General features: G+C 39.3%; 1 protein-coding gene across 1 annotated transcript in view; it reads right to left on the bottom strand.

The window, feature by feature from the left end:
* ZNF148 (zinc finger protein 148) overlaps positions 1-17,067 on the bottom strand; it is a 41,317-nt gene extending 24,250 nt beyond the window's left edge. Inside the window, exon 1 of the mRNA XM_062578999.1 lies at positions 16,991-17,067. The gene's annotated coding sequence lies outside the window, so the exon portion shown is untranslated. The remainder of the gene's footprint in view (positions 1-16,990) is intronic.
* Positions 17,068-21,217: the final 4,150 nt, after the last annotated feature.

Here is a 21,217-nt window from a genome sequence, read left to right as displayed (position 1 = left end):
AGTATTTATTTGTACTATTAGTTCTCTGAATTGTCAAGGATGTGGAAAAATTTTCCCTTCCCATCCTGACTAGTAGGCTTAGTAGAGTCATGCAACTGAAAGCATTCAGTTGTTTTCCAACCATGATCTTGAGTCATATCAGATGCTGGTACAGGGTACATACTGGTTATTAAATCAGGCTTTCAAACATCTGGCTTTTCATACAAAAATAATGACAACTCAAAGGGTTAGGCTGTATATTCTAAGTGATGAAACACAACACAGATTACATTAATTCAGGTACTATGTGAAAAACCACAAATGAAAATAAGCTAAAAATCCAAATGAGAAGTATCCCAATTGGAATCATCGCAGTTTATTAAAAAAAAAAAAAAAAGAAAAAAAAAAGGAAAAAAATGTCATTTGTCAACTGACTCCTTTTGGGTCACAAAAGAAGAATCCTATCAATTCAATTTAAGATGAGGGAAAAAAGTGTTCTTGGACAAATGAGTTTGAGAAAGAAACTGTAAGTTAAAAGCATTCAAACAAATTCACTTTACCAAGCCTGCAAGAAATCATGTATTTTAAGTGCAAGATGCAACTGTGAAATAAGGATCAACTTAATTTGAGACTACCTTGAGTGAAGCTACAATAATATAAACCATACACTAACATATACATGTACATTTCTTGGCATAAAAGACTTATTCTTATTGCAAAGGTATTTTCCAAAGAATTTCAAAACTTTTATTAAGCTTTAGCAAATCATCGTAAGATTTTGTCATTTTCTTTGAAAGTACAGCTTCTCAATACACAAAGAAGAAGAAAGCCAATTAGAAGAGCTGTATTAAAGTATCTGTTTTGCTTGGTAGAGATTCTCCAAACCCCTGCTCTAGGCAAAGCATTTCACAAGAGATTTCTTCAGTCTGAACTACATGGATATGCACACGTTTGGGGGGAGAAGGGAGGGGAAGGGGAGAGACTGCACAGAGGTAGTCTGAGAACATCCCAGCATCTTCTCTTTGGACACAGTGCTCAACAGCTGCTTGCAGAACATCTACAGCCAGCAAACCAAGTTGCTTCGCTTCAGAAACTAGAACTACGGCAAACCCTACAGCAATACTTAGAACTATTCATTTCAGTAACCCTGACATCAGTTTTTCCGAAGATTACTGGTGCGGTAAGCTGGAGAGCTAAATGGTAAAGAATATATTTCTAATTAAAGTAACAGCAAATTAAGCAAAAACATACTAAATGAAAAGGAAAACCACCCTTCCAATTCAGAACAAAAAATTAAAATACAATCAAAAGAAAACAGCACTTAATAAAAACACCCTGCCAGGATGATGTCTGCTATGCAGTGAGGCTGACATACTGAAGGAAAGAATCCAAATTTGTTTGCCACTAGACACAATGCACGATCCAGCTCTTTTTCTCCACGCTGACTGATAGTGGGTAGGAGTTATTGTGTTCTTGCTCCTTGTCTTGAACAAGTAGTAAAACATTATTTAATAACAAACAAGCACCCAGAGGTACTAACCGGGTTTACTTAAAAAATAAATTAATATGTGCAGTACCGGGTTGAGTCTCTGGATTACATGTAAAAGATTATTTAGGAAAGAAGAAGAAAGAAAATGCTTTGAAGTATTAATAACCATTAGACAAAATACAAAGACCATCTGCATTTTAGTATCTGTTTGCAGAATAGAACTACTTTAATACTATTTTAATATTTTGCTTTGTTTTTTAAAGATGAACATCTCACTGTAAACAATTTCCTGCAAAAGGTTTTGGAGTTACAAGTCTTCTGCTTTCTTTCAAGTATTAAAAAGCAGAATTGGCTACTTTCTACATCCATATCCCACTCCATTTCTTTCCTATATTAACTTTTCACTGGTTTTCAAAAGGCAAAATAGAATGCAAGAAGGTTGAGGGAGACAAAGTTGGCTGAAATTTAATTCTTTTTCTTGGGAAAACCTTAGCTCCTTCTGAAGAGTTCTAACAAAGACTTGAGATAGAAATATTATTACCACATATAGACAGACACTTCCTTTGGCTGTATTTTCTAAGAGTCAAATCCCAAGCACAAAATCCAGGAAGCAAAATGGAAATTCAAAGATGCTTTTTGCAAACAGATACCCTTATGACAAAAACAACTATCTCCAGGATTCCCTTCACAAAAATTATGACTGAGGTCAAGCCAAGGTTTTAGACATCTTCAGGATAATCTCACTTTGGAAGTCACCCAATGACATTTTTTAATTAAAGTTCCACATTTGGGAAGTATGTTTTAATTTAAGATCAAACAAGGCAGACTTCCTAATAAGCAAATACCTGAAGCTATACAATACATATCTGGGTACATTCCTACCACATCCTTTCTTCCACAACAGCCTTCAGAAGAATGAGTGCATGCTGGTCCCAAACAACAAACTATACAAAGGCTACTAACGTAAAATGCACATAAAGTAAACTTTAAAAAAAAAGCAATATATGGAAACTCCTAAGCATGTTATCATCTCTTAGAGCCTATCTCTATGGTAATACTACAATGATTTGGGCTAAACCATAAACTTAAATGAACATAACACACACAAAACTACAGAGTTCTGTAAGTGAACACTCTCATTCCAGTATTGATTTTTCCCCCTTCTCTATTTAGAATAAGGAAAGGGAAAAGGAAAGACCTAAGCTAAATAAAAAGGAAAGGTTTAAGCTAAACAAAAAAAGTAAATCATTATATAATCAGAGTGGTTTTACTTACACTTTTAGTAAAATCTTCCTAAGTAGACAAACTCCAATAAAAAGCAACTACAACAGAGATCTACTGGAGTGCGACTGTGCCAGGAGAAGTTCACTTCCTTCTCTCAAAAGGGGAAGATAAAACCAAATAGACTGTGAAATTCAGATAGGGACACAAACAACCAAAAGCCCATTCCAGTGAGACATTTGGCACATTTTCCTATATAGAAGAAGTCAATCCAATTCTTAATAGTGCAGCTGCAAGAAACAATGTGCTACACGGGCTATCTGCCCAAAGGGGAAGCTCCTTGCGTATCTCCCCAGTTCGGCCTTCTTGTTACCTTCATTGGGTTGGCCACAGCAATCGTACAACTGTGACGGGAGCTGGACAAAAACATACCCACCAGAAAAGCAGTTAGCTTTCACTTGGATCAGTGCGACTAAGCAGGCAGGGGGTACAGGCGACAGGCAGGGAAGAGAGAGAAGGACCGCTTTTTTCAGCAGCAGCCAGTGGTTAGATTAGATTAAAGCATATCGGGAAACTGCTCCGCAAGTGCAACATGCACACACAAGTGGAAGAGTTACAAGTGCCACACGGACATATCTAAAAGCTGTGGCAAATTTAAATCAAGAGAAAAGCGCGTATCTACATTCTCAAAGCTTTCTTCATAAAAGGAACTATAAATTCTGCAACTCCCAAAGCTAATGAAAAAAAGAGATAGCAACACACTCTGATACCATATTAAAATCTACAAGTGCTTAATTCATATTTTAAATTTAGCATCATCATGAATAAATCTGTCATCAACACAATCCTCTCCAAAAGAAAGAAAAAATTCAAACTTGACAGCTTCCTAATGTTCATTTAAAAACTCTATCAGATCCCAAAACATGTTGAGTATTTTGACATCAGAAAAGATACTTAGTTTTACTATCGAAAATATGGATATATTCCAACATAAAAGGAAAACCAGTTAGCTTTCATGATACCGAAAGCTTAATCTTAAACATCCTGCAGAAAAAAGTTTTCACTTTGAAAAGTAAAAAAATACTCTAGTTAATGTTTCTAAAAAATAATATTAAAGACATTTATTAGCTGTTCTCCCTGCTTGGAAAATAAAATATAAGTAAAAGATCTTGAAATTAAAACGCAAGTCTAAAGTACCATTTGTAAGAATGAATTAAAGTGTGTTGACTTGAAAACAGAAATTAATCAAACATAAAGCATTGTAAAAAGGTTCTCAGATCATAACATATTCTAAAATGCAACATACGATACAAGCACTCTTAAGACTTGTTGCACATTATTTCTAAATGCCGCATGTTGCTAAACACATGCCAATATGAGACCTGATCCCACAAAGATTTACACTCATACTGAGCTGTGAATAGTCCTATTACAATCAACAGGATTACTCACAGAAAATCTACTTATTGTGCATAAAATTCTCCACGCGCGAAAATCTTTGCCACCTTGCTTATTTTAAATTCAGTGCTAGATCATCACCAGCATAACCACAGTATAACACCTAAAACATGCATCTCAGAAAGCTTTCAATATTGTATCAACAAAGCCACAGTTACTTGTTAAAACCCAAAAGGATGTTACCAGTGTAGCAAACACACTTTAACTACTAGAAAAATCATACACAATATCATTTTTTTATCTTGAAAAAGCTCACTGATTCTGTGGTACTATGTGATCAACTACTAAAAAACAGTTAATTTGAGAATTTCTATCAGAACTTCTAGCACTGTACAGCTAACGCAAAAAAAAAAACAAAGCAGGATCTCTGTCCTTACACTATGAAGCACAGACATTCAAAAGTGCTTACTCTGGAGATTTCAGATGATTTTTACAGGCAGGGAAGACAGCACTACACAAAACTATTGTTACCCACCATTTTCTAAATGCTTTTAATAGCTTTAAAACTTCAATTCAACTAGTTAATATTTGATGAAATTTCCTGTATCATGGGCATGCCCCAAGATAAATTCTTGGGGAAAAAAAATCAGATAATACATCTTTTTTTTTTTTAGCATAGTTATTTTTCATAACTAAGTCAATCTAACAACTAACTGTCATTGAAAGAGGCAGTCCTGATCCCTCCTCTTATCTATGAGATTCCATCCTACCTTTTGTGACTACTCTGATGCTCATATGATTGCATAGTAGGTTATGTAGTGGCAAAAAATACATGTATGTTTTTAGTTATTAGTTATATTTCCTTCCGAGTTGATCTACTATAAAGACAGTGTGTCAGAAACAGTTCAAAAGAGGGTCTGGATCCTTTCTGATTCAGCAATCACAGGGCAACTGGCTCAGCCTATCTCATGCAATTGCACCTTGAAAATAAATGGAACAAAAAATATGTTGCTTTAAAAACACTGTGATAATTTTTTTGACAAGCCCCCAAATTTCTTGGATAAATTCCCAAGTCTCACCACTCTACTATCAGCAAATCTGTGAAGCATCTCTTCTCATCACTAGCACCATGTGGTGCAGTTTTAGAGAAGGTAACAACCTACTGTTGCTATCAGTCACCCTACTGGCTCAAATTGCAAAGGTCCGTCTATATGTACACACAACAGAATTTCTGGCGGCTTTTCCAGATTGCTTTTTAAAAATCTCTAAAACACCACACACACAAATCCCAGAAAAATACAAGAAACTGCATGTACGCATAAAAAGTCAGGGACTGCCAGCATTGAGGTACTTTATTTTATCATAATTTGCCTCTCTAGCCTATTGGCACTATAACAACACTTTTTCATTAAAATATCACATGCATTTTTTTCTATAAAGCATTGTTTCCTTCAGCACACTGGATAGATCTGCTCCATAGAAACAGGTGAGACCAGTGAGACTATGTAGTTAAGGAGATTGCTTATAACATCCTTGTTTCATTCGTTGCAAACGCCAAAAATGGGTAAATGAGGCAGGGACAGCAGGAAAAAGAAATGTACAGTCCTGAATATTTAAGCAGTTGAATGCATTTTTGCAAAATAGGACTCTATCCATGATCTTGTCAGAGATCTTATGAATCGATTGTATAAAACATTATGATATTATGAGCTATTATGAATGACTATATAAAAAAAATCACTTTTTGTTTTTTAACAGGTAATCAATAATTACATTTCCCTCATTTTCTGGGTGCCTAACCTGACGCATTTAGATCAGATTTACAGTAAATGCCGAGTACTCAAGGCTGCAATTATATCAATGACAGCTGTACTTTTAAAATACAAAGATGGATGCAATGCTGTGTATCTCGGGGGGGGGGCAAACAAACTGATCTTAAAGATCTCTATGAGCATCCAGACCAAAACTCTATTTTGATCTTACTCCTTCGCATCGATTCTCTAACCATAAATATGAATAAAAGTATCCATTTCATTTCCCTGAGGCACAGGGAAAAACTTGTAAGAATAAGCAATGTTCAATACAGGTCACAAGGGTGAACCGATCAGTTTATAGTACTCTTGTTCCTGCAGCAAACACAGCACACGAAGGGAGAGGGTGGCACATACGAGACAGCAAGGAAAGCCTGCATCGGTCGCTAAGGTAAACACTGCAAGAAGCCGGACGAGTGGGCTCTAGCCTCTCTTGGGATCTAACCGCTGATCAGGAAGCACACCAGCATGTTTCCACGCAGTGCGGAGTAGCCAGTTCAGTGCAGAATCGCTAGAGGAATTTGAGATCACAGACGTAAGCCTGTCATCAGGAAAAAACAAGCAGACAGTGACTGAAAAGAAAACGCTGGTTTAACCATAAAGATGTAATAAAACAGTACGAGATCTGGCTTCTTTTCTCGACTCTGACACTGCTGTTGAGCAAATCTGTTATCTCGGCAAGTCATTTCCCCTCTCTGTATTTCCATTTCCTCATCTCTAAAATGGGGGCAATGACCACTTAGTATTTAGGTCTGAAAAGAGCAATCGGAACTATTTACGAGGGCCATGCAAACCTACTGACAATCATTATAGAAGTCCACAAAAGAATATAGTCATGCTGTCTTCAGAGCAGGATTAAACAGAGCACAGGAAAAGAACACATATTATGCAATGAGAAAAAAAATCAAAAAATTGAGCAGCTGCTGATCCAATGAGCACCACATACCTTGTATATTCAATAAGGTGTGGGATTCTATGGGGAGAAAAATTGTGGCAGATACCATTAAAAACTACAATATAATATTCACGTACAAAATAAAAGTAACGTAATATGGTACATACATTTAATATGTTAAAATTAAGGTGGCATAAGCAAGCTCGATGCTGCAATTTTAATGTTTGAGTGCCTGACTTGCATCTAAAGATGTTCTTTTAAGACGTGCTTTTTTTATTGTAATATCTTTATTTCAGCTTAATCGCCTTTAAAAGGCCACCTACAGACATTAAAGTAGTAAAATAACAATTAAGGAAAAATTCAAGCCAATTAGTTCATAAGTCCACGTAAACTAAATAACAATGGGCAATATGCTAAATAAAGTATAATCGAGAAGATTTTGATCCCCAAACCTTTACATCATCAACAGAAGCTATTTCTGAGATTCTGGAAGACATCCCTCATTTATATACATGACACCACAAGGAAAACTTTTAGGAAAATACCAGTAGTAATCTGATCCACAGGTGAGAGAGACACGAATAACTGAGAGAAAACAAATCTTAAAGAGCACAGACAATATTTCTAAAGCTTATTTAAGCATCTGAAAGTATTATCTCAATATGGTCTCTCAAGCTGTGAGGGCAATGCAAACACATTAGAATTTAGGAATCAGTCTCACGAGCGGCACTTTCAGCTCCAGGGCACAGGTGTGCACTAACTACACATTTTTTTCCAACTTCATTATGGTAACCTTATTCAGGATAAGGTTACATTCTGTAACATCTAGAAGAAAAGTTCTGAGGGAGATCATTGGCTCGCCGTAGCCTAACTTTTCACATGGCAGTACTGGCAAGAAATACATTCCCATTTAAGCCTGCCAAAGGGGCTGTGTCATACTCTAACGCAACTTTATTTTTATGTATATCTGCTGCATTCCAGCTATGTTTCAACCTTATCCTTCACCTACACGTGAAACCATAACCTCAGAAAATCCGATTAGTTCAAAACGCAGCAGAACGCCTCTTTAGTAAAAGATTCACTGCAAGCACATCAAACAAGTTCTCCGCTTCCTACCTTGTTTTTCAAACACCACAGCGCTACCTTTAGCGGTCATCTTTCAAAGCCATCAGTGGTCTGGGCCAGAATACCTGAAAGAATACCTGAAATAGTCCCTCTAAAGCTCAAAGACACAGATCACAGCTGGCTGCTCCGCTCCTCAACTCCATAGCATTACTCTAGCTACAAAAAAGATAAAGCCCTTTCAGGGACCTCCTCCATAAGACTAATTCACTTAACAATAAAAAATGTTAAACTAAACATAAAACTCTAGGAAAAAAACTATTCTGAGACTGAAATAAGTTATCTACCTCACTTTTGTTAATGTTAGCACATGCCAACACACATACATAATGCAGTCAATGGAAAAAATATGCCTCTGTAACAAACCCCTGGGAAAAGTAAGCGAGAAACACAAGTGACAGTTACTAATCACAATACACAAGACACTCTGTAAAGCTTTTGGATGCTTCGGTGATGACAGCTGTGTAAGAACGTGGAAACAGTAAAACAGCAAAGTGACAACGATTTAAGCATCATTACAAGCAGCGCCTCAGACAGGGTATACTGGTAGCCCTCCCAGTCTTACTACGCATGAAGAAAAAGAGGGAGTACGGGATCTTATGACACTCCGTTAGGGACACCGCAGACCAACACCGAACATCAGCCTACCACTGTTCTTCAAAGTATTCAACCAGTTATGAACTGGGCACTAAGGAGCAATTCCCTTCGCAAGAATCAGGGACCGCAGCCTGATCAGCTACAACAGCATTAGGATGGTATCAAACATCTTCATCAAGAAGTGGAGAAATCAGCACATAAATAGACTTGTGTTAGTATTAAAAGACAGTATGAAATCAACTAGAGGGTGAAGGAGTAGAAATAAACTCTGAATTTGCCAAACCGAGCAACTAGGTCACTTTCTTAAAACACACTGTTAGAACATAAACATATTATAGATCAGGTAAATTTACCAAGACAACACAGGCATTTTAAACAGTACCGTTCTGTACAGTTAGGTTTTTAATTCATGTTGTAGCAACATGTCCATCACCACCCTCCTGATAATCAACATTTTTGGTCATACTAAATCAACTAAGAAGTATTCCTGTCCTACTTGCATAAAATACCAGAATTGTAAGTAAACCTTTTTTTTTAAAAAAAAAAAAATCAGTCAATCCTCATTCTAAAGGAAAAAAATCTGTCAAATCAAGTAACTACTAAATCCATTGCGCTTCTGCAGTATATCGTCTCTTCACAAGATTATTAACAACCCCAACTAGATTACTCATCAGTATTTCACATCTCAAATAATTTTAAAACACAAGCCCATTTTAGATCAATGCAAGCCAAAACTTGAAATGTCTAGAAGCCACTAAACAATAACACACAAATCCTAGTCCATTAACTAATACTGAAAATGATCCAAAAATGAAATTCAGATTTCTCAGGATCGTGCCCTCTTATAGAAAAACTGTGGAAATCGGATTCTACCTCAATGACACTGGTACCCTGCAGCTAATTCTCACTAATTAAGTACTAGAATACACTAAAACGGGAATTCAGATGGATCAAAAGATATGATTCATCTTTATAATAACTCCTATAACTATTAGGAACAAAAATCTTGAAATTTCTTGATGCCACTAACTCACAAGCCAACAATTAAGAGCTATCATCCCAAAGAAGGTCTGAAATATCCTAGAACTCATAGTCTAGTAACTTCATGATGAAGCCAAGTCTTAATAAAACATTCAATACAATCAATACTACTAAGCAAGCAAAAAACAAACCTGTATAGTAGGAAAACGTAACTTACAGGATTTTGGATAAGGAAAAATCCATCACGTCCTGTGTTTACAGACTATTTTCCAGATACTACTTTATCATCCGACCCCACGAAGAGTCTCAAGTCCTCAAACACCAGACTGCACGTGCAGCTGCACTCACCCTGGCTCCCACAATGCACAGACAAGTCTCGTAAGCATCAGAGCAACAATTTGGAGAGAAGCCCAAGATGCAAGCATCTGGGGCTGAGACTCCTCTGCTAAACTTGTGCCTGAACAAAGACTGAAAACGAGAGTTGTTCAATCTTATAGCAAGTTTCAGGCATTTAACACGTGCAATTACAACAGATCCCATCCTTTTTGCATATGCAGCGTTACTACTCATACCACTGCAACAGAGGAAAGCTCCGTGCTTGTCCTGTGACCTATAAGGAAGATAAGCAAGGGACAGCACAAAGACTCACTGGATAGTAAAACGTAGGATCAAGCAAGAGCCTGAGAGATTAATTTTTAATAGGAATTTGTTCTTTTATATTGTTCTTCCTTGAAAAATGACAGTAACCTCACACTTAAAACTGCCTTGTCTTTGGTCCAATAGACTATAGGTTCCTAAGAGGCACTAGAAAAGCCCGAACAAACCTGGTTTGCATGACCCACTTTTAAATGTCAGACAACAAGCACACTGGTTTTATCTACAAATTGCCAGCTATTCTACGTATTCAACCAATATATGATGAGACTGGACAAACATCCTCTGCATGCTCCTTTCATATAAACACTATTTTATTCCCAACCAAAACTTCCTTTAAGTTCATAAAAAAGTTCATGAAGATCATAAATATATTTTAATAGCTAAAAATTATTTTCTAGGAGTTACTTAGAAAGATATTACAGGCAAGCTTTGTACTCTCTAAACAGAAAAAGTAACTTTAAAGCCAAACAACCTCCCCTTAATTCTTCATACCACCTAACAACATAAGCTTTCCCTATACCTGGAAGACAATCACACAACTTTTGCATCTTTTTTTTCTGATCCAAGAAAAAATTCATCACGGAGTACAACTGACAGGTTCACCAGGGACACAGGAAGCTCCTGAGAACAGCAACATAATAAAGCTTTCTTCCTTGAGGGATGAAAGCAGTCTTCCTCCCATATAAAAGATTCTTTTTTTTGACACTATTAAAAGCAATATTCATGCAGACACCTTCACGCTAGGTTTTACCAAAAAAGGCTGTAAGGTCAAAACACAAATTGAAAATCAATATTCCACAGACACCTCTAGAAAATATGCAAGTGACTGTGGCCTGAAATAATCGTATCACATCTTGGTACTCTGAGGATTGACCAACTTCCTCTAAAGTTGATCTACTGTGGTCATTACAAAAATTTTCTTCATAGTAAGAAAAGTATGATTACTTTGGCAAAAAGAAGTAGCTTGTGTTTACCAATTTTTCATGAAGAATTCCTCTGTTAAATTTTAAGGACACAAAATGAGAAGATCATTTTTATTTATATAATTACTGTTGTATCTAGAAATGCTCACTGCTATAAATGACCAAATTAAAAGCTTGACGGTTGTCACCCATCTCATATATGTAAGTCTCTGACAGACAAAATAAAACAGTGATCTATGTCAGGAACCACTCTATAAGCGGTTAAAACCCGGGGAGAATCATATTTCAGGAGGTCAGCAACAGAGAAGATAACTTGCTTTAGAGTATTCTTTAAAAAACCCTGAAATCATTAACTGCATGTGGAAACGTTGACTGTTGCTTACAGACTAAAACTTCATCCTCCAGGAACATCAAATCCCGTGAAATGTACTCATTCCTTGGCTTTAATATTAATTTTGCTCCCTCCCCCTACTTTTACAAAACTGAAAAATGCTTCCAATGTAATATTGCAGATTCATTTGTTGAAGGCAAGACTAAATAGTTTTCACTACCAAATGGAACTTGCAGAAAGCTGCAGAATGTAGAAGTTGCTTACTCACTTTGCCCCTTCCTAGCAAACTAAAGATCACAGCCACTTCCCAGGCAGCTGCCCCATACCACATACTGCTTATGGTTTGGTAAAACAAAATTCTGTTTATGTTAAACATTTGTCCTACTCAAAGCTTTAGGCCAGAGATCATCGCAAAGACAGGATAAAAGCATTTTATACATACAAACACATGCACACACAGTTTTTAGAAGTTTACTACCCTGCTCTTTTTTCAAATCAAATCTCAGCAAAAGCACAACCACATTAACGTACAGGTTAAAATTCAGACAGTGTAAAAACACACTTGTCTTCCCTTTCTTAAATACCACTAGTGAACATACACTATGATAAAGCTGCCAGCAATCTTTCTCATTCCACCTCTTGAACTAAGGTAACATGACCTAATCATGACTCTTCTAACAATGTCTTTTATATCCTATTTTGGGGAACATAAATAGTAAAAATTAATAGAGACATAACACACTATTATTGCAAAAACATTTAGATACTTGTTGAAGTTTTTACAAACAGGCATCTTTTTACTTTATTGATAAAGCCTCTGTATGAAGCCCTCTTTTCTAGAGCTGTTTTTCAGGCTCCTATCTGAGTTTATTTCCACATATCACAACAGCTTTGTGCATTATTAATATCATATGTTACATAAAGAAATTATTTGGTTTTACAGACATTTTACAGTGCTTTTTTTTTTGTTTGTTTGTTTTTTTTTTTTTTTTTCGGTGCTAGAGATCTAGACAGTTTATATTTGATAGGCTGTTCATAAATTATACCCCACTGCTGTTTGCAGGTTGGAACTTCTTCCCACACAGATTTCATTTTATCATCAGACTGTTTAATTCTGCACTTATAAAAATGTCATCCTAGTCATAAAGGAAGAATTAGACAGTACTGTCTTAAAGTTTTCTGCACAAACTGTGACGACAAGACTCAGACACTGTAATAGTAATATCTCAGTAGAGTATAACAATTTCAGGAACAGGTCAACAAATATACCATGCACTGTTAAAAAGCAATTTCCCAGTTTTCCAAAGTGCAATGAAATTGTGAAGTAATATAAATTACTAATACATTAGCTTCATTACGTTATCATTACAAACTGTTACTTCTCGATATCGTCTTGAGTACATTAACTGATAAATCTCATAAGCATACACTAAAAAGTTATTTCCAAGTCACAGTACCATCAGTTTCTGCATAATTTCCACAATACAAAATTCTGACTGTATGGATAAGGTTATCAGGGATTCTAAGCCTTCTGCATGTTGTACTTTACATGGCGTTTCCAAAGACATTCCATTTCCCCTTAGGACACGCTTACTATCAAGACATGCACTAAGTTCTAAGAGAACATATTTTGGATTTTTTCAGGTACATCATCTAAAGTGCTGACTATCTGAATGATAAATAAGAAAAATCTCTATACATAATCAGTGATAGACACTATAATCACAAATAAAATTGAAATACTTGTATATGTTATTGTGTTTTAATTTGTATGATAATTTCTAAAGTTAAATATGTTCAACCTATGTCATTTGTGTAGTTTATGGCATTATTGCTGATGTATAAAATATTCTGTTCTATGTAAGATAATGAAAAAACAAAATAATGATATATTTAGAATGTATATAGAGTACTAATGAGCTAAACAGATGGAGTTGTGTTTTTAACTGAAAAGTATCAAAATAAAGTAACTAACAGCATCTGTGTAACTGAAAATAAATTCCGTGAAAATCAGAATGGGTTTTCTTTTGTTAGAGAGAAGTTTCACAAATAACTACACATTACAGCCAATGTCTGTGTTTTTGCTGATATGCCATGTCCTATCAATAGTCATGTCTTAGCTCTTAAAAGACAGTAAATTAACGTCAGTGTGAAAACTCAGTAATAATTCAAGGGTTTCTGCATACATTCTAATATACAGAAGTGGGGAAAAAAAACAATCATCAGTCTCGTGAATCTCAGTACTCCAGGAAATACTATTTTTCAACAAAAAGTACGTCTGTCAAAAACAAATGTATTGAAATGCAACTCAATCACAGTACTGATCCTTCACATAAGCCCTGCAACTTGATAAAAACAGGCAGACACTCACGTCCCCCTACACCTACGGTGACTTTGTAGAACTTTGTTTCTCCTTAAGCATTCAGTTGCACAGATGAGATTGCAAGCTAAGGGCTTGAATTTATTTCATCATAAATGATGGTGGTTTGAAAGGCAATCATCATTAAAATGCCGGACAAATGCAGAAAAAACACTGATTTTTAAATGAATCTTTTCTGTTCTCTGTTATAACCATGTAAGAGTCTTAAAAATAAAAATATTTCCAATGGCATTTAGTTTTCATTCCTTGTCCAATTCATTTAATATAAAATGCATTGCTCAGTTTAGAGAACAAAATTAAACACCTCACTTTCATGTTTACGGTCCCCAGAACAATACCAGTGTGTTTACACATCAAAGATGTTATACCAACATTACTATTTATTACTTAACTTTTGTTACTTCACACAATTTTTTTTTCTTTTATACTAAAACCAAAATTAAATAAAAATAAATTGCTAGTTAGTTTTTAAAAATTAAAGGTTTTTAGATAGACTAAGGCCCCATTCCATCTAGCTGCTCCCTGTAGACAAGTCTTCATTTGTAGTATTTACAGTGGGACAACACAAGACTTCACAAAGATCCTAGTAGCCAAAGACATCATTAATTTCTAGCAGCAGAGAGCAAAAACAATCCCACTCTGCTTTTCCTAAAGCACTATAAAACACTAGACTACAACAATCCTTTCCTTCTCATTAGAAACTTTTTAAATGTTTTACCTAACTCAATAATTAACAATCACCACCCTGAACTTCACTATTTCCAAATATACATTATCAACGTATATTATATCAATGCATGTTATACATCATATTTCATCAGAGTAATAAATTCTTAGAATTCTCTTAATTCAACTCTACTGGTATACAGCGGTTCTCAACTGGAAGTAAGAATTTCCAAACTCGATAGTTTTACAATGCCAACTCCTTCTACAGAATGTGTGTGCGCTCTACAGAGCTTTAAATACTCATACCAATAGACTTATATACACTGAAAAAAGAGTGAAAATCATCTCTTGAGAAGCTACATAATATTACACAAGTGTTCACTTAGTGAACGGTTTAGCCTGCGATATAACTTTCTACATTTTGAGTAATTTCTTCTTCCAGCCAATGCAATTTTTTTTAACCACTGTACTCTTCAGGTAGCTACTTACCTACTTACAATTTGATTTCCTAATCCATTATGTTAAGGATTTTCCAAAAATAGAATATGTTTGTAATACAGTAGAAATTAAACACATATGAGCAAGAAGAACAATGACAGAAATACAGATTACATATACATCTATTATCTCAGGCCTTAGCCTGAGGAGCAAACACAGGAAAATTACATGTACAAATAAGAGTTAGAGGTTGGCCTCTTCTTTTTTAGCTCTGAATTAAATGAGCTAACTAACTAACTACATATATATTTGAAGGAGAGTGGTGTGCCGATATCCAGAAACAACTAGGAAGAAAACACTTTTGGAAATTGAATACATGTGCACACACACACACACACACACACACACACATTAAGCTGAATATTCATCAAGAAAGGCCATGAGAACGCTTTTCAGGGTAAAGACACAATTGAAACATTAATTTTGCAGAGTTTTCCTCGATCCTGCAGCAAGATCAGTGCTTGCCTCCACTAAGAAACTGACTGTACCCTGTACCAAGAGCCTGCAGATCCCATTAGATCCACAGAAAAACAGGCCTCACGAACTCCAGAGCTTCCTAGCACAGCCAAGGTTTCGGCAGATGACAGCTGTCACTGGAAGGAAGCGTGCACAAATCCCGAATAATGGAACTGGAATACAGAAAAACTAACACTGCCTGAAGGTATGTGAACTTTTTACATAGCAGGATGGATTTTAAGTCTAGTTTGGCCCATGAGTTTATCCAATCTGATTTTGTGTACAGCCTAACAATACCTGCAAAAACCAATAGAGGTTAGCACTATTTTTCCACCTCTGTTCTTCACAAGGCATGGAGCACAACAGCTCATGGAGCACTACTGCAAAATTCGTACCACTTACATGGAAGCAACCCAATATGGGCATTCCAAAATGCTTGAGCATAACATGCCTAGGTACATATTCCTAGCAAGCTTGAAAAGCATTACCGAAACCTGTAAGTACACACAGGTAATAAGCAAAGCAATGGTGACTCTGTTTAAGAAAAAAACTATAGTTTACTCCAACTTGTCCTTTTAGTATCAAAGATGAACAGTCTGATGAATAGAAATAAAACATCTGTCCCATCTAAAACTTCTTTTATCAGAAGGTAAAGTCTATACAAACATAGGGAGATGGGTCGTGCTCCAGGTAGGCTTGCAAAGCAAAACTAAAACTGCGATCACTGGATTCCACATATTTACTTTTTTAATCACTGTGCAAAATCCCCCACAGTTGCTCTGAGCAGTATATGGAAATGAAGTGATCAGAGAGATGATTTACGTCTGCAACACAAGCGTCTTCCCTTTTTACGAGCCTGCTTAACAGAGACTTTTGCTGCACTCATCCCAGCTGAGGTCTGGCAGGAACTGGGGCAGGAAGGGCGAAGCGGAGGGAAAGCGTTTAAAGCCCAACTAATTTTCCCTCCGCTGCTGCCGCTCGCCCTCGCCCTCCCGGGCTGGCACTTGTTAGCAGCTCCCGGCAGCGGCGCGGCCCCCTCGCAGAAGCCTCCCGCCGGCAGCTGCGGGGGACCGGGGCACGTTACGGACAGACCCGAAAACAACGCGATCCCCGGCGGCCCGCGCACTTCACCCCTCTCCCGGCACGAACAATAGCGGCGCGGGCGGGGGCACCGCGGCCGCTCCGTCCCTCCGTCCGTCCCTCCGTCCGCCCGACGCTCTTTGTCTCCCCGCCTGTCACCGGCCCGCTCGGGGCGCTTCGCCCCACGCCGCCCCCCGGCGCGGCCTGCGCGGCGCGGCGCGGCGGGGCCCGGCGCGGCGGGCGGGCGGGGGCAGCGCCGGCGGCGGGCAGGGGGCGGAGGGAGCTCCCCGCGCCGCGCCGCGCCGCGCCGCCGCCCTCCCCCGCGCGGCGACAAAGCGGCGGCAAGGGCGCCCGCCGCCCCGCGCGCGGCCCACGCGCGCGGCCCACGCGGGCGGCGCGGGGCAGGACGCGCCGCGCCGGGCCCGGCCGCGGCCCGCCCGCCCGCCCCCTGCGCGCGCGCCTCCCGCCGCGGCGGGCCCGGCCTGCTCCCGCTCGCCGGCACTTACCGGCCGCGGAGCTGCGAGGAGAAGGCGGCGGCGGCGGGCCGGGGCCGGGGCCGGGCGCGGCGGCGGCGGCTCAGAGTCCCCGGGCCGCTGCCCCGGGCATGGCGGGGCCTGAGGTGCGAGCGCGCGCGGGGGAGGGGAGCGCGCGCGGGAGGCGGGCGGCGGCGGCGGCGGCGGCGGGGGAGGGGAGGCCGAGGGGAAGGCGGCGGCGGCGGCGGCGGCGGCTCCTTCCTGCTCCGGGAGCGCGAGCAGCGCCTTCCCTCAGCCTCCTCCTGGCGGTGACAGCGACAGGCCGGCCAGAGCGCCGCCGCGCCGCGGTGCAGGCTGGGAAAGCCGCCCGGAGGACCGGCGGGCGCCCGGGCCGGCGGCGCGGGGAGGCCGGGGCCGGGGCCGGGGCCCAGGCGCGACCTCAGCCGCCGGCCCCGGGCGGGGCGCCCGCGGCTTCCTTCGGCGATGAGTTGGCGCGGGCCCGGCCCGGGCGCCGCGGGAGAAGCCGAGGCCGGGCGGCGAGCGCGGCGCCGCCGAGGCCCGAGAGGCGCCTCCCGCGCCGGCGGCCGCGACGCCCGCTCGGGGCCCCGCGGCGCGGGGGAGGCGGCGGAGGCCGAAGCTCCGCCGGGCGCCCGCGCCGCAGCGCCCCGCGCCCTCGCACCTTCGCATCCTCGCGCCTTCGCGCCCTGGTTCCCCTCGCGTCCCGCTACTCCGTCTCCTCCAGGGTTTGCCGGCGCGCCCGCCTGTCTCCCAGTCCAGCCTTTAGCCCAGCGACGCGCAGAAACACGTGCTTAACCAAATTTCTTGATAATAAAGCATGTGCTGAAGTGCTCTGCAGGATTGAAGCCAAAATCGCCATGCCCTCCGCCGGGTAGACTTCACCAGCTCCATAGGGCTCAGCCGTGTGAGTCGTTCACTCAGCAGCAGGCCAAAGCTTTTTGCCACAAGCTTAGTTGTTCCCAAGTTGTCCTACAGGATCACCCTGTCTCTAGGACAAGGCTTGTGCCCTTCATTCAGCTCCTGTTAGAATTAAGATGCATCTGGCTGGTGAGTCAGCAGCACTAAACGACTCCACGTAGGGTTTCTAGCGCCTTTTAACAAGGCGCGTTAATAAAGTTCTGCATCCTTACGCGGGTCATAGATTGTGCCGTCTAGTTACGGTGTAGTAAATTGCATTAAGAGCAAAATATTAATGACATGAAGACTCAGTCTAAAGGCCTGCTCTGGTTTTATGTGATAAGTATATTTCAAAATCATTGCATTGAGGAAGGAGTTAATAAACTGTGGCTGCACTTCATGCAGTTATGTATAGTTTTACATAAATACAAGAATTGTCATTAACCTGCTTGCTGAACAAAATGGGAAACTTTTTAATTTCCAAAAATAAAGTTTTAAAAACTGAAGGAAGATGAACGTTTATGCCGCTTTGATTTTTTTTTCCTTTGAAGACAATTCATTTGGTGACTCTATTCAATTTTTACCTGTCAAAAAAATCTGAATTTCATTAAGTCTGAGTCAGGAAGCTCAGCACTAAAACCTTATTTTAAAATACACAGAGGAATTAAAGCTTTCTGCCAGGTGAGCACAACTCTTTCTCCAAGGACACTTCAATTGGAACCTGCTTTTCAAAATTTTGTTTGGCAATTAACAATATAATATAGAGAAGAAAGGCTGTCTTGTATTTAAAGCAAAGAAGTAAGACTCAGCATATTTGAGTTGTGTTCATTACTCTTCTGCCATTCTTCTGTGACCTTAATCAAGACCTACTCCAGTTTTCATATCTCAGTTTGGTTAAGGTGGTGGTTTCTGTTGTTTTTTTTAATAAGAACTGTTCTTAAGAGAAACCTAAAAATTGTAAAGTTCAGTAAGAACTGTAAAGGGTTTTTTTCATCCGACAAGCTAGCAAGATGAATACCCCCACACTGCAAATGTAACTGCAAACGTAGTTACAGGATACTTCAGAACTTGGACCTTTGCCTCTTTGCCACCAATGTTTTTCAAATGACGATGATAGTTGCTCACTGAATTGCACAATTACGACACTGAAGTTGTTAATATTAGTTTTTTGACATAGATATTTAGTATTACAATGTTTAATTATTTAATATTAGTATTTTGACATAATAAAATATTAAATAATATGCAAAACCAAAAATCAGTAGCTTGAAAAGCTTGCAAGAGCACTCACATTCTGACCTATATTTTTTCTTATGCTTGTCCGTAAATGATAGATAAACTCTGCTTTTCCTTAGGGGGAAAAAAAATACATCATGGTCTTTATATAATCTTATCTCTTCCTTCTGAATTCCGGATGTTGCCCACCTGTAAGAAAGCCATGCAATGCAGCATGGAACAAAATACATTTCCATTTAATGTTTTTTAGGAGGGCTAAATAATGGAAAGTAGGAGGTACTTTTTTTTTTTCTCACCCTTTTCAGTATAAGCCCAGAGATTGAGAAAAATAGGAAGCACAAGTAAGCTATATTTTAAAAGGAGTGGCTATAGAGAACCTTTGGAGGAAATATGTGTGTGTTTTAAAGGATCTTAAAGAAGCCGTGTCTTTAGAAATAAGTCTGTAGAGCAAGCAGAACCATGCAATTTTACTTCCTTCGTGACAAACTGAAGGATTTCATTCGGGAGTTTCAGCATCAAGCCAGTAACTTGTAGTGAAGCAACAGCTGATCTAGACAGATCCAGTCTTGGAATCTGAGAGGAAGAAATCCACCAGTTGTGCACGTTTTCCAGATGGCTACTTAGCTTAACTGTTAAAGCAATGCCTTCATATTCATACTTCTCTGAATTCATCTAGCCTCCACTGTTGGATTTAAGGTTTGCCTATCAGAATTCTTAAATTTGTTTTCCAGGTCTTGTTTTGTCCTTGTAGCTCTTTTCTTAAACCCTTCCCAGTTTTTCAAGAGGTAGTTTTTGTCTGTTTGGAAATGTGGTTGTTAATGTGGGCCTACAGACAGAGATGAAACTACATTTGTTAGTTTATTTTCCCATATGCCAAATAATATCCATATAACCTTTGAGCTGCAGCTTTGCAGTGATGTGCAAAGTCTAGCAATGGGGCTTGTCCTACTGACTCTGCTCAAGGTGAAGTTAACTTTCATTCCTTTCTGTCCTTCCTCATGTAAAAGACATCATACAACTTGTCTGCCTTCTCCCCTTTCCCATACAAAAGTCGCAGTTCACAGTTAATAGTCTTGTTACTTCAAACACACACAGGACTTATCTCAAGTAAAAAATTCTATTGAACTGTTCATGTGTGTAAGTGATTACAGGATCAGGCCAAAGGAAATGTGAAAAGCAGTGTGCGTATTAAGTATCAGTATTATTCTTGAGTATATATAACAACTTGAGTATATTTAACCATTATATATAAAGTTATAACCATGCTAAATCTCAAAAGAAACAGATTTTAAGATTGTTATTAAAGCATTCACATCAATAATTTACAGTTAGAGAACATTATCCAAAAAATGTTTGTATTCTTCACACAAGGTATTTGCAAACAGGAAATTCAAAACCAAGGTACATTCAAGAGAAAGCTTCTTGTATTCAGGAATGGAAGTGCATGTTTCATCTTGCCAAACAATGTTAAACCTACTTTTTCTGTGCTTGTGCAATCATCAAACAATTGATGTTAATAACTTTGGTGCAGGTTAAGAATAGCCTGACTTTCAGAGATAACAGATGTGTTCTCTCCCCCCCTGCCTTGGGTTGTTCTTTTAATATTAAAAACTAATTCTAGCTTTAGTATCTGTGTGTTTCAGCAGTCTACATGCTGGGCATGACCAGCAGTTCTGCCTGAAAACCCTTTGACGAAAATGAGTACAGAATCATGACTGCCTAAGGAAACACTAATCATCATTAAGACTAAACCGAGAGTGGAGAAAGAAAGGAGTAAATATAAACTGGTTTAATGTAAACGGCTAGTCACCACAAAAGTGGAGATAAATGCAACTTAGTCCTCATCATGGATTTATTCCTTGGGCCCCATTCAGCAAGGTAGCCAGGCACATGTTGAGCTTTGAAAAATGCAAATATCCCATTAAACCAAATGAAGCTATCAGACCAAAGACTAAATGCCTTCTTCAGTGTCCCTCCTCCCCTCCTTCCTCAGGCCACTGAGGCTGCTGTAGCCCTAGTTAATATTAGTTTGTGCCGGTGATACAATGAATGATGCTTCAAAAATGCCTAGGTGAATGCCTGACATTTCAACAGTAGATATAATGAGGG

Source organism: Rhea pennata, chromosome 6, assembly GCF_028389875.1.
Source record: "Rhea pennata isolate bPtePen1 chromosome 6, bPtePen1.pri, whole genome shotgun sequence".
In the NCBI taxonomy this organism is placed as follows: domain Eukaryota; kingdom Metazoa; phylum Chordata; class Aves; order Rheiformes; family Rheidae; genus Rhea; species Rhea pennata.
Note: the sequence above shows the minus strand (reverse complement) of the source record. Positions and strands in the feature narration are given on the sequence as shown.